General features: G+C 38.1%; 1 non-coding gene across 1 annotated transcript; it reads right to left on the reverse strand.

Moving 5' to 3' along the window:
• Positions 1-2834: 2834 nt before the first annotated feature.
• On the reverse strand, positions 2835-2941 carry LOC116871543. Its single transcript, XR_004383423.1, has one exon. It is a non-coding gene; the product is annotated as a U6 spliceosomal RNA (small nuclear RNA).
• Positions 2942-12387: the final 9446 nt, after the last annotated feature.

Genomic DNA, 12387 nt, shown 5'->3' on the forward strand with positions numbered 1-12387 from the left:
CACTGTATATTTTTTCCTGTTTTGTCAAAGATTATTTGACCATAGAGTTGAGGGTCCAAATCTGGGCTCTCTACTCCGTTCCACTGGTCTATGTGTCTGTTTTTATGCCAGTACCATGCTGTCTTGATGATCACAGCTTTGTAGTAAAGCTTGAAATCAGGTAATGCGATGCCTCCAGTTTTATTTTTGTTTTTCAACATTTCCTTAGCGATTCGGGGTCTCTGCTGGTTCCATACAAATTTTTGGATTATTTGCCCCAGCTCTTTGAAAAATACTGGTGGAATTTTGATCAGAATGGCACTAAAAGTATAGATTGCTCTAGGCAGTATAGACATTTTAACAATGTTTATTCTTCTGATTCAAGAGCATGGAATGGTCTTCCATCTTTTTTTGTCTTCTTCAATTTCTTTCATGAGTGTTCTGTAGTTCCTCGAGTACAGATCCTTTACCTCTTTGGTTAGGTTTATTCCCAGGTATCTTATGGTTCTTGGTGCTATAGTGAATGGAATCGATTCTCTAATTTCCCTTTCTGTATTTTCATTGTTAGTGTATAAGAAAGCCACTGATTTCTGTACATTGATTTTGTATCCTGCCACGTTACTGAATTGCTGTATGAGTTCTAGTAGTTTGCGGGTGGAGTCTTTTGGGTTTTGCATGGAAAGAATCATGTCATCTGCGAAGAGAGAGAGTTTGACTTCTTCATTGCCAATTTGGATACCTTTTATTTCTCTTTGTTGTCTGATTGCTGTTGCTAGGACTTCTAATACTATGTTGAACAAGAGTGGTGACAGTGGGCATCCTTGTCGTGTTCCTGATCTCAACGGGAAGGCTGCGAGCTTTTTCCCATTGAGGATGACATTTGCTGTGGGTCTTTCATAGATAGATTTGATGAAGTTCAGGAATGTTCCCTCTATCCCTAAACTTTGAAGCGTTTTAATCAGGAACGGATGCTGGATTTTGTCAAATGCTTTTTCTGCATCAATTGAGAAGACCATGTGGTTCTTCTCTCTTCTCTTATTGATTTGTTCTATCACATTGATTGATTTGCAAATGTTGAACCATACTTATAGCCCAGGGATGAATCCCACCTGGTCATGGTGGAAATGTGCTATTGGATCCTGTTTGCTAGGATCTTGTTGAGAATCTTAGCATCCATATTCATCAGTGATATTGGTCTGAAATTCTCCTTTTTGCTAGGGTCTTTGCCTGGTTTTTGGATCAGGGTAATGCTGGCTTCATAGAAAGAGTCTGAAAGTTTTCCTTCTGCTTCAATTTTTTGAAACAGCTTCAGGAGAATAGGTGTTATTTCTTCTTTGAAAGTTTGGTAGAATTCCCCAGGGAATCTGTCAGGTCCTGGGCTCTTGTTTTTTGGGAGGTTTTTGATCACTGCTTCAATCTCGTTACTAGATATCGGTCTATTCAAGTTGTCAGTTTCTTCCTGGTTCAATTTTGGGAGTTTATAGTGTTCCAGGAATGCATTCATTTCATCTAGGTTGCTTAACTTATTGGCATATAACTGTTGATAATAACTTCTGATGATTGTTTCTACTTCCTTGGTGTTAGTTGTGATCTCTCCCTTTTCATTCATATTTTTATGAATTTGGGCTTTCTCTCTTTTCTTTTGGATTAGTGTGGCCAATGATTTATCAATCTTATTGATTCTTTCAAAAAACCAGCTTCTAGTTTCATTGATACGTTCTACTGTATCTCTGGTTTCTACCTCATTGATCTCAGCTCTAATCTTGATTATTTCCCTTCTTATGTGTGGAGTTGGTTTGATTTGTTGTTGATTCTCCAGTTCTTTAAGGTATAGAGACAGCCGGTGTATTCTGCATTTTTCAATCTTTTTGAGGGAGGCTTGGATGGCTATGTATTTCCCCCTTAGGACAGCCTTTGCTGTATCCCATAGGTTTTGGACCAAAGTGTCTTCATTCTCATTGGTTTCCATGAATTGTTTCAGTTCTTCTTTGATCTCCTGGTTGATCCAAGCATTCTTAAGCAAGGTGGCCTTTAGCTTCCAGGTGTTTGAGTTCCTTCAGAACTTTTCCTTGTGATTGAGCTCCAGTTTCAAAGCATTGTGATCTGAGAATATGTAGGGAATAATCTCAGTCTTTTGGTATCGGTTGAGTCCTGATTTGTGACCCAGTACATGGTCTATTCTGGAGAAGGTTCCATGTGCACTTGAGAAGAATGAGTATTCTGTTGTTGTAGGGTGAAATGTTCTGTATATATCTATGAGGTCCATCTGGTCCAGTGTGTCATTCAATGCTCTTGTTTCTTTATTGATTTTCTGCTTCGATGATCTGTCTATTTCTGAGAGAGGCGTGTTACGATCTCCTACTATTAATGTATTCATATCAATATAACTCTTTATCTTGATTAACAGTTTTCTTATGTAATTGGCTGCTCCCATATTGGGGGCATAGATATTTACAGTTGTTAAATCATCTTGATGGATAGTCCCTTTAAGAATTATGTAGTGTCCTTCTGTATCTCTGACTACAGTCTTTAGTTTAAAATCTAATTTGTCTGATATGAGAATCGCTACCCCGGCCTTCTTTTGAGGCCCATTGGCATGAAAGATGCTTCTCCATCCCTTCACTTTCAGTCTGGGTGTATCTTTAGGTTCAAAATGGGTCTCTTGTAGACAACATATGGATGGGTCCTGTCATTTTATCCAATTTGCAACCCTGTGTCATTTTATGGGCGCATTTAGGCCATTCACATTGAGAGTGATTATTGATAGATATGTTTTTATTGACATCATGTTACCTTTGAAGTCTTTCTTTCTGTAGAATGTCTCCATATTTCTATTCAATGCTATTCTTAAGATTAAAAATATGGAACGCTTCACGAATTTGCATGTCATCCTTGCACAGGGGCCATGCTAATCTTCTCTGTATCGTTCCAATTTTAGTATATGTGCTGCCGAAGAGAGCACTGATTGGAATGTTTTAACATTTGTTTCTAAGTTAGGCATTTTGATAATGATAAAAATGTTAATTTTCCTCTCCCAGATATTTGAATATAATTCCCACTTAGTAATAAAAGCTAGTGTATAGAAAAGATTTTCAAGAATTTTCATCTATTATTGACTTTAAAACTCCTAATATTTTGATCTATTAATATCTTCTCATTTTACAGCAAGTTGAGCACAGAGAAGTTAAGTAACTTACCTAAGAGCTAAGGTCATACAGTGGTAAATGACAAAGCCAGGATTCAACCCAGGCAGTCTGTAGCCAGAAACTCTGCTTTATATAATTGAACTAAATTCCCTCTCTTTCTCTCTTTCTGCTCAACATACAGAAAGGAGAAGCTGCTAGGAAATAGACACCTCAGAACTCACTGTGGACACAGACCAGTAATCTCATACCTCCGCCCCTTAAAGGCTAGATCATATCGCTGTGTTACTACTACTTCTTGTGGAAAAGACAAAAAAAAAAAAAAAAAAAAAAAAACTCCAGAGACCCAAAACCATGTAAATTAAAGTAGAACAACAACAACGAAAATAATAAAAGCAGGGACACCTGGTGGCTCAGTCGGTTAAGCGCCTGCCTTCAGTTCAGGTCATTATCCCAGGGTCCTGGGATGGAGTTCTGCATCAGGCTCCCTGCTCAATAGGGATTCTACTTCTTTCTCTGCCCGCTGCTCCCACTGCTTGTGCGCCCTCTTTTTCTATGACAAATAAATAAATAAAACCTTTTAAAATAGTAATAAAAGCAAAACGGTAGAAATAGAACCCTTATGCATGGACCTAAGTGATTGACCAAGAATTTCCACAATGAGGGAGTCTATTGATAAAGAAGTTTCAAAGCATTTACTTATTTTTTTAAAAGAAGCAGCAAGGAAAGATGGAGGGAAGGAGAGAAGAAGGGAGAAAGGGAAAGAGGAAAAAAAGAAAGGGAGCAAGGATGAAAGGAATTAGTAATAATAATAGAATAGTTGAAGAGATCCAAGGTCAGTGTGTGTAGGGAAGAAAGGATAAATGGGGGGAAAAAAAAAAAAACACCTGAATATAGGAAACCAATTATAAATCCAGTTTGGGGGCTTAAAAAAGGACTTCAAAGAGGGGCTACAAATGAGAGGAACCTACCACTGAATAAATTCAAATCATGAACAAATTTCTTTAGTTCATTTCAGTGGGGAGAAATGCTCTGCTGTGGCAGGCAGAAAAGGAAACATGCGTGTGCATCTGGAAATTTTACAGGACAAAGTTGAGAGGCTGGTTATTTAATAATCTGTGACCCAATTATATCTAAATCTATTTCATATTCTGTGTGCAATGAAGGAACTAGCATTGCAAATAAGATGGAAGGGGGCAGAATGTGTTAACATTTAAGAAAGTATGATTTCAACACAAATAATTTTGATTTATTTAGGAAAGAAGAAGCTTATCTTTTAAAGCAACATGAAAAGTAAGTCAAACAATTTTAAGAAAACTAGTATGAGACAAAATGAGGAATTTTATAGAAAAATTATAAAGTCCATAAGGAAGCTGTATTTTAAAAAATAATGCAAGTCACTGTACATAATGTCCCTTTTTTCATTGTTAATGTATATAAGAAAATAGCACTTTTAAACATTCATTAGTAATAACAAAGGGAAAAGGCTTCTGGAAATCTCCTTCTTTTAGAAGTGTTAATGGATTAAAATGAAAGACTTTATAATATAAGCAGAAATAACCCCAATTACTCAACCACTTGCTAAATATTTCTTGAGTACTCATTTTGCACCAGACACATTAGTAAGGCACTGGGGATCTAATAAATAACTGACTTAAATCCTCCTTGAATACGTCTCAAAAAATATAACAGAGAAAAAACCTCTAATGCATCAGTCATTGGTTTAATACATAAAAAGTGTGGGTCAATGTTCCAATCCCCTTCTTATATCTAATACTAAATGTTTTTCTGCCATCGCAGAAACATTCATTCATGGTCCACAATCGATACAATTTTATCCATGTGAATTTCCAAAGGTGGGGGAGAATGCCAATCCAATTGCATAAAAGGGTACTTGTCTCAGAGAAAAAAGCTTATGAACAGAACTCGAGAATGAAACCATAGTCAGCTACCCACCACATGATTTTGCTGGTAAGTAGCTTTATGGTTATGTAATCTTTAGATCCTCAATAAAATAAATAACATTTTAAAAATTACAGTTTAATTACACAGGTGAAGAAGAAAGCCCACAAACGTTTAGTGATTAAATCAGGCCAAATAACCTGGGCCTGTGCACTTTCTACTTGCTATTTCATGCTGCCTCCATTTTTTTTTTTTTTTTTTTTTTTTTTTTTTTTTTTTTTTTTTTTTTTTGTTAATCTGCTGTCAATGCTTTATATGAGTAGGAGCTTCTTCATTTGTAACAAAAGTCCAACCCAAACTTGATAAAAAGAGATTTATTGGCTAAAGTAAGCCAAAGTATCCAGGGGCAGCTGGGATTCAGACATGGCTGAATCCAGGGACTTGATTTATTGTTGTCCGCTTGGGTGTTACTCTCTTCATCTTTTTTTTGCTCATCTCTATGGTGTCATTCTCTGGCAGTTTTCTCCCTTCGCAGTCACACTAAGTTGCTCTATCAAAATTCCTGGGATTGTATCTTATAGGATCATTTTGGGTCATGTGACAATTCTCAGTGTCTAGAAAGTAGAGTTAGCCCCACACAAACTACATAGAATGAGGGTGGAGAAAGGATGGTTCCGCCTGAGGAAGTTCAGGATGCTGACATCAGAATGGAAATGGATGCTGGGCAGGCAAAAAAAAAAAAAAAAAAAAAAAAAACCTGATTTTCATGCTACTCTTAAATAGCCCCATCTCTATATGCCTGTCATTTGTATCAAGGTTTTATTGACTTTTATTAGGTACCTTCATTCTTGGGTTATATCTTTGCTTTGATCTACAGGATTCACTTTGGAAAAGTTCCAATTAAAGACAAGTCTGCATAACTATATATACAGCTGAACAACTGTTTTCAAGTATAATTTCTCTGAATTACAGAGAAGTATATCTAAGGATAAGTCTTTATGGTTTTCATGCTCACCAAGCAGATAGGAAAGTGGAGCTTCATCTTAGACTTAGCCAGGATACTCAGATCTGAAAGTGATAGGACCTGGTTCAGGATTGGGAAAGTGAAGAAAAAGATTATTTTTCATTGATGACTCTTCTATCCACCATCTGCTCCCCTGGAAAGAAGTAACTATTAACACTTTGAAAGGGCCATGATGACTTCCCAGCCTGGACTAATTTCTGTGAGCATCCCCGCACCCAGGTGGAGAGACCTCTAGTGAGGTCCGTTCAGCAATCTGTGCACTTACCACAGGACATGAAGCCCATATGGTCCCAAAATAAAGACACTTGAATAAGCAGTGACAGAGTCAGCAATAGATCTGTCTAGGCTCCCAATTAAATGCTACCTACTTCCATGGTCTACTTATCTGAGCCAACCCTGATGACTACAAACACTTAAGGTTGTCCTTCACTGTCATTACTGCTCAACTATTTGCACTTGCCTTCTCAAGTTATTTTTGACATTTGGAGTTCAGCCACTTATGTATACAAAAATAAACTATTTTATAGGACATGAAACTAGCCCAGTAAATTGAGACTAGAAATGAGAGTTCTGGATAACAGTTCTCCACTTCAATCTTTATTCTTTGACTCACTTTAACAGAATGTTGGAAAGTCTAAGGCTTCTAATTACATACCTTCATATTATGAATTTGGAGTCAGTTGAGAAACAGAGTGGTCAACAGATAAAATATCTACTGGTAGTGCCAGATCTGAGATTATACCTGGACCCAGTCCCATATGGTTTTCCTAACATTTTCCCTACACAACAAACCCATCTACTCTTTACAACATTGAGTTTCACTGCAGGAACAAAGTAGAGGCACATACATCAGAGAAGGAAAGCACAAATGTACAAAGCACAGGCCAAGGGAACGAAGAAGGGCAGAACACAGGAGAAGAGCAAGACTCATCACCTGAACCTCACCCAGAAGAACGTGGACAGTGGGAATCCAATTCTTGCCACCTCAGTGAAAACATAAACCACTCCTTGAGAAATAAGAGATAGAGAATGGAGACCGAAAAGGGAATCCGTCTTTAAATGTCTGACAAACACACATAAGCCACAAAATACTGGGCCTTCCTAAGCAAAAATGGAAAATTTCCTCATAAAAAATGAAGTTGAAAAAAATGAGTTGTCTCCTTAAAAAAAGAAAAAGAAAGAAAAAAGAAAGTGCCTGCCATCTATTAAGCAACAATATGTCAAGTACTTGAATTATATTATTCATGAAATTTTTATGTTTTTTTTTCCCTGTTAGAGATGAGGAAACAAAGTTTCAGAACACTTAAGAAATTTGTTCCAAACCTTTTCTTTTTCCACTGTACCACAATTCCCCTTGGACGATCTTTATCATTGTGTTTTGCTGCCTGTCCAGCATCGAAATCCCCTTCCTACATTGAGGGAGTTCTACCATTATGTAAGGCATTGCAGTAAGCAGGGCACCGTCCCTCCCAATATGGAGTTGGAAAGGCTAGACGATTGCTCTCACGGAACTGCTAACCTAGAATTGGCCAATCAAACGTTTGTACCTGGGACCCTCAGATACGGACTCTAGATCAAGTGATAAAATAAAATTTAAAAAGCAAGGGCAGTTTGGAATTCATTAAGGGGTAATGCAGCATCCTGTGTCCAGATGCCCAATAGCTAACCTAACATCGAACAGCAGCACCTAGTATCTAGTAATGACTAGCAGCTGTTCCTGTAATGTGTGGACAACCTTAGCAGTGGTTCAGGCCCACAGAGTCACGTGAGCCTGCCTGTGATGGGCTGGATTATGGTTCAGCAAATACTTACTCCACCCACCTCCTGCCTTCCATGGTAGGCCCAGTATACCTCCCCACCACACTAATGGTGAGCTTGGCCACATGACATGCTTTGGTCAAAAAAACACTAGCTGACATGATGCACAGAGGCTTACATACACTTGGTCGCTTGGCTTGACCATTATACTCCAGAGATTTGCCACAAGAAGAGCACACCTCAGGAAGCTTCTTCCTTTCCCTGAGCCTGAGGAAGGACACACATGCAGCACATCAGAACCCAACTCAAAGCCTGGAAGTTAACCTACACCTCGAAGCAGAGATACCCAGTTGTGCTAGTTTCCTGTGGCTATGCTAGCATAAGACCACAATGTTTGTGGCTTAAAACAACAAAAAATTGATAATCTTGCAGTTTTGGAGGCCCAAAATGAATTTCAGTGGGCCAAGATCAAGGTATCAGCAGGAACATGCTCCATCCAGAAGCCCTAGGAGAGAATGTATTTCCTTGACATTTCCAGAGTCTAGAGCTGCAATTCCTTGGCTCAGGGCCCCTTCCTTCATCATCAAAGCCAGCAGCATAGCATCTTTGAATCCCTCTGTTGCCACTGCAAAAATTCTGTATTTCTGCCTACAGTATAAAATTCCCCTCAGTCTCCCTCTTATGATTGCACTTGGGGCCCATTAGGAGAATCCAGGATAGCCTCTCCTGACTCCTTAACTGAGTCACATCTGCAAAGTCTCTTTTGCCACATAAGGTAACATTTACAGGTTACAGGGAGTAGGACCTGGATATTTTGAGGGCACCCTTACTCAGCCTGCCACACCAGCCAAGCCTATCCAGGAGCCACCAAACCACAGTCAACCTACAGACCTACGAGAAACCCCTTGATTTTTTTGAGACACTAGGCATCTCCAATAAATTCCTACTGTGCTTAAATTACTTAAACTCCATTTTCTATTACTTGCAATTCAAACAACCTACCTGGTATATACTAACTGTAACAATTTTGAGAAAGTCAAAGAATATCAAATGATAATACTGAGAATATAAAAAAGCTGAATGTTTTTGTTAGTACTTGTACCATAATGACCTGTTTGGAGGAAATTGAGAAAATAGAGAAGCTAGCAGAGTGGAGTAAATTTAGATGACTTAAAATACTTTAAGTGGATAACACTTCTTCTTAACCAAAGGAAGCTAAATCAAAACCCTAACCTTCAGTTGAGTAATTAAGATAGGTGTTTTAACACAGAGAGCAGTTGTTAAAATGATTACAATAGTGTATCCTGTCCCAAAGATGCAGTGACAAGAACTCTGACAAGACTACTGAATCAAATTGGCATTTTTTTTAAACTTCATTTTAACTCCTAGTCATTTCTATCCAGAAGAGATTCCACAGGTCAGAGAAATGGCAATGAATTAATGTCATAAAAAAGGTATAGAGACAGCAGGAAATTGCAGAGCATTAGTTAGCCCGGTGATTCTTTGCCCTCATTTTACATCTTAAACAACGTGAAAGAGGGCAGTAGATGGAAGGTAACTTAAAAATGTGCTGCTCTGTAAAGGCCAGCCAACAGAGCTTTAGGACATTTATTTGAAGTCAGGACATTAGTGCCAGGGTGAATAAAGGGAATGTAATAGGTTTACATTTTTACAAAGGGGCCTGACAGATCTATATCAAAGGAAGAATGTCCAAGAGACAGAGTGATGGGATAATAGGAAGTAGAATTAAAACTTGGCTTCCAGGGAGACAAAAAGCAATGGTAACTTGGAGTGCTTCCAAGGTAACTTGGGAGTAATGTGTGGGGGTGAGGATCACGCTAGAACAAAGGAGGCTCTAATATTAAAAGGAAATGAGCAAAGGAGACTCCCCCAGCAGGAGATGTGTGTCTGCCTTCTTGAAAACAAACAAAGATCTGCAGCTTTTCACTGACAGAATCACAGCTCTTCCTTCTGGAACCAATTATTTAGAATAGAAAGGTCTTCTAGAGGACTTCTGACAAATGAACCAAACTGATGTGGGTGAGTCGTCTCCTCCAAAAACAGATATTCTGGATAAAATATGACCCAAAAAATTATGCATAACTGAGTCTGAAATACAAAAATGCTTAAAAACAAAAGGAGATTTCACAGAGCAAGATGTGTGAGCTAATCTCATAGCCTTCAGGCAAAGCTGTCCTTCTGAGATGTGGTCTTCAGTCCAGGGCTACGACATGGTAAGGGTCCCAGAAAGCAGAGAAGATGGAACTGGGCTTCCTCCATTAGGCCACAAACCCCAAAGCATGTCAGTAGGGAAAAAACCATTAAAAAATCATCTTTTAAAAAATTCATGGAAACAAATGATAATGAAAACACAATGGTTCAAAATCTGTGGGACACAACAAAGGCAGTCCTGAGAGGAAAATATATAGCAGTACAAGCCTTTCTCAAGAAACAAGAAAGGTCTCAGGTACACAACCTAACCCTACACCTAAAGGAGCTGGAGAAAGAACAAGAAAGAAACCCTAAACCCAGCAGGAGAAGAGAAATCATAAAGATCAGAGCAGAAATCAATGAAATAGAAACCAAAAAAACAATAGAACAAATCAACGAAACTAGGAGCTGGTTCTTTGAAAGAATTAATAAGATTGATAAACCCCTGGCCAGACTTATCAAAAAGAAAAGAGAAAGGACCCAAATAAATAAAATCATGAATGAAAGAGGAGAGATCACAACTAACACCAAAGAAATACAGACAATTATAAGAACATATTATGAGCAACTCTATGCCAACAAATTTGACAATCTGGAAGAAATGGATGCATTCCTAGAGACATATAAACTACCACAACTGAACCAGGAAGAAATAGAAAGCCTGAACAGACCCATAACCAGTAAATAGATTGAAACAGTCATCAAAAGCCTCCAAACAAACAAAAGCCCAGGGCCAGATGGCTTCCCGGGGGAATTCTACCAAACATTTAAAGAAGAACTAATTCCTATTCTCCTGAAACTGTTCCAAAAAATAGAAATGGAAGGAAAACTTCCAAACTCATTTTATGAGGCCAGCATCACCTTGATCCCAAAACCAGACAAGGATCCCATCAAAAAAGAGAACTACAGACCAATATCCTTAATGAACACAGATGCAAAAATTCTCACCAAAATACTAGCCAATAGGATTCAACAGTACATTAAAATAATTATTCACCATGACCAATTGGGATTTATTCCAAGGCTGCAAGGTTGGTTCAACATCCGCAAATCAATCAATGTGATACAACACATTAATAAAAGAAAGAACAAGAACCATATGATACTCTCCACAGATGCTGAAAAAGCATTTGACAAAGTACAGCATCCCTTCCTGATCAAAACTCTTCAAAGTGTAGGGATAGAGGGCACATACCTCAATATCATCAAAGCCATCTATGAAAAACCCACCGCAAATATCATTCTCAATGGAGAAAAACTGAAAGCTTTTCCACTAAGGTCAGGAACACGGCAGGGATGTCCATTATCACCACTGCTATTCAACATAGTACTAGAAGTCCTAGCCTCAGCAATCAGACAAAAAAAGGAAATTAAAGGCATCCAAATTGGCAAAGAAGAAGTCAAACTATCACTCTTTGCAGATGATATGATACTATATGTGGAAAACCCAAAAGACTCCACTCCGAAACTGCTAGAACTTGTACAGGAATTCAGTAAAGTGTCAGGATATAAAATCAATGCACAGAAATCAGTAGCATTTCTCTACACCAACAAGACAGAAGAAAGAGAAATTAAGGAGTCTATCCCATTTACAATTGCACCCAAAACTATAAGATACCTAGGAATAAACCTAACCAAAGAGACTAAAAATCTATACACAGAAAACTATAAAGTACTCATGAAAGAAATTGAGGAAGACACAAAGAAATGGAAAAATGTTCCATGCTCCTGGATTGGAAGAATAAATATTGTGAAAATGTCTGTGCTACCTAAAGCAATCTACACATTTAATGCAATTCCTATCAAAATACCATCCATTTTTTTCAAAGAAATGGAACAAATAATCCTAAAATTTATATGGAACCAGAAAATACCTCGAATAACCAAAGGAATATTGAAAAAGAAAGACAAGGTTGGTGGCATCACAATTCCAGACTTTAAGCTGTATTACAAAGCTGTCATCATCAAGACAGCATGGTACTGGCACAAAAACAGACACATAGATCAATGGAACAGAATAGAGAGCCCAGAAATAGACCCTCAACTCTATGGTCAACTAATCTTCGACAAAGCAGGAAAGAATGTCCAATGGAAAAAAGACAGCCTCTTCAATAAATGGTGTTGGGAAAATTGGACAGCCACATGCAGAAAAATGAAATTGGACCATTTCCTTACACCACACACGAAAATAGACTCAAAATGGATGAAGGACCTCAATGTGAGAAAGGAATCCATCAAAATCCTTGAGGAGAACACAGGCAGCAACCTCTTTGACCTCAGTTGCAGCAACATCTTCCTAGGAACATCACCAAAGGCAAGGGAAGCAAGGGCAAAAATGAACTATTGGGATTTCATCAAGATCAAAAGCTT

Source organism: Lontra canadensis, unplaced genomic scaffold (assembly GCF_010015895.1).
Source record: "Lontra canadensis isolate GAN:19392208 unplaced genomic scaffold, GSC_riverotter_1.0 scaffold1, whole genome shotgun sequence".
Lineage (NCBI taxonomy): Eukaryota > Metazoa > Chordata > Mammalia > Carnivora > Mustelidae > Lontra > Lontra canadensis.